We start from the raw sequence: 2,213 nt of genomic DNA, 5'->3' as shown, positions 1-2,213 counted from the left end.
ATTTCTCTCCAGTTAAAGATAAGGAAACAGACTCACAGAGGTTAAATGATTTGCCCAAATTACACGGCTCTAGCTGGGCAAATTGTGAAAATCCTGCCTGATTGAAGTATTGGGGATTGAGATGAGCTTAATTGGGAGATGAGATATCCTAACTAGCAAAAGCTGTTTCATTTCTTTCAAACAATTGAGGCTGTAAAATGCCTAGGTGAGAATTTCTAAGATAACCCAGGGATTCAAAGCGCTGTGGGCTTTCCTTCAACAACCACGCCTTTCACCGCTTGTGTCTGAGTCAAAGCAGAGCCCTTGGGCAGCAGAAGGCAGCAACAGAGCCTGCTGTACCAGAGCTGGGAGTTCCCAACAAATTAGCAGGAACGGTGAACAAGACAGGAAGGAGGAAGAGGGGAAGAGAAAGAAAAGGTGCATCTACTTAAGCTAGCAAGCCAGCAAAATCCGAAATACATCTCGATTTGGTTCAGGAATGATTTTCCAGATGGGCTCTCACTCGTTTCGCTGTTCTTAACTGAGAAGCAGAAATCCAAACGCCAAAGTCTACCCAGAGAGAACTCAGTACTCACTGTCCAGCAAACAACCAGTCCCGCTTCTATCTCACAGGCAAAAGGAAACATTTAATAGACTTTTCAGATGCAGATATTCTAGTGCAGCCAAGTCTCTTCGAAGTTGAAAAAGCCAAGGACATGCTTGTATTTGGCTTTTGTGAACTCAAGCGCTAAGGTCCAGATAGTTACGTAAGGAACAATACTCGGGGAGGAGGGTGATGTTTTTATCTATTTAGTCTCAGCAAAGTTTGGAATACTGCCCGAAAGAATAAACATGATTCATAAGGGCTTTCTCATGTAGGTAATCCCTCCAGGCAGGATGGACTGCATTCTCCACAGATGTTTGCAGAGGACTTAAGCTCTCAGAGCACCCAAGGAGGTGGGTGCATGGACATCTGACGGTGGCGTCTGCCTTCCAACTCTGGAGGTGTATGGACCAAAGCTAAAGCAGAAACATGAGAAATTGACAGTTTAATTCATATTCGCATTAGACAGCCAAAATGCTATCATGACCTCAGAGGAGAAAGAAAGGGCGGTTCTCAGTACAGGGTGGAATCTTTGTCTGAACAGAAAAGGCAATGGTTTGGTTAAAAATTTCACTCATATATCTAAACACTTGGTCCCTAACTGCAGGCACTTTTAGGAGGAGATTGGGGGACCTTTGTGGGGGGCCGGGGGCAGGGCAGGGCTCTAGCAAGAAGTGAGTTGCATCGAGGTAGGACCTGAGAGTGATAGGCCTTTGCTACTTCCGGTCAATGTCTGTGGTTCACGATGCACTGGCGCAAGCCGCCATGAGCTCCGCCATTCCTTCACCCCCTCCCTCCCCCCCCCCCCCCCCCCCCCCCCCCCCCCCTCTGCTGTGAACTTCCCCCCCCCCCTGCTGCTCCCCCCCCCCCCCCCCCCCCCCCCCCCCCCCGCCCCATGCATTGCACTCTCTCAAACCGTGAGAGAAAATAATTCCTTCCTTAAGGGGACGCTTCCAAGCATTTTATCATAGCAGTAGAAAGAGAAGCTAATCCTGAGGGGCCCCGCACTCCACAGAGCACACAATAAACGGGACAGCGGCCTGATTCATACATGTAGCAATACAACTTTTATTGTCTGTCAACTGAAGCGTAAGCGATGAGGTCATCCGTGCTTGTTTGCAATGCTTCAGATATTAATGTTTTCTCCCTTGGGCTCAGCTTATCTACTTAACGGATCCTCAGTTGGACATTGTAACGGCGTAAGCGAATGCAGACAGATTGTCAAAATATAGACAGCTTTAATGGAAGAATAGACTTACAGAACCACTGTTCCCGCGGAGACCAGGAAAGCAGAAGAGAGCGCTGGGAGCACGCTCACCAATTTTATAGGAGAACTTTAGCCTGAGGCGAACACGCCCCCTAAGGGGTGGGACTTATCCCTACATCTCCCCCTTTTGTCTAAATAAGACAGAACTAAACCAAATACAACTATATACAATAATAACAAATAAATATAACAAACAATATTGAGAATCAAAAGTTTTGCTAAACATTCTATCTCAAGGAGTCTAAATAATGTAGAGAGTAACTACAATTATATAATCTTCAACTCCATCAAAGATCCGAGAAGGCAATAAATATTACTTAACAAACGATCCAAATGTGTAACAATTGACAAAGACAACTGACT

General features: G+C 46.1%; 1 long non-coding RNA gene across 2 annotated transcripts in view; it reads right to left on the bottom strand.

Moving 5' to 3' along the window:
* Positions 1-585: 585 nt before the first annotated feature.
* The window catches only part of LOC126508380 (uncharacterized), a 7,298-nt gene continuing 5,670 nt past the window's right edge, over positions 586-2,213 (bottom strand). For both annotated transcript variants that reach the window (XR_007593798.1, XR_007593797.1), the window contains exon 3: positions 586-999. This is a non-coding gene — a long non-coding RNA (uncharacterized lncRNA). The remainder of the gene's footprint in view (positions 1,000-2,213) is intronic.

This window comes from Alexandromys fortis, unplaced genomic scaffold, assembly GCF_014885135.2.
Source record: "Alexandromys fortis isolate MF-2015 unplaced genomic scaffold, M_Fortis_MF-2015_v1.1 scaffold_82, whole genome shotgun sequence".
NCBI lineage: Eukaryota > Metazoa > Chordata > Mammalia > Rodentia > Cricetidae > Alexandromys > Alexandromys fortis.
The sequence above is the reverse complement of the archived record's forward strand: the minus strand, read 5'-3'. Positions and strand labels throughout refer to the sequence as shown.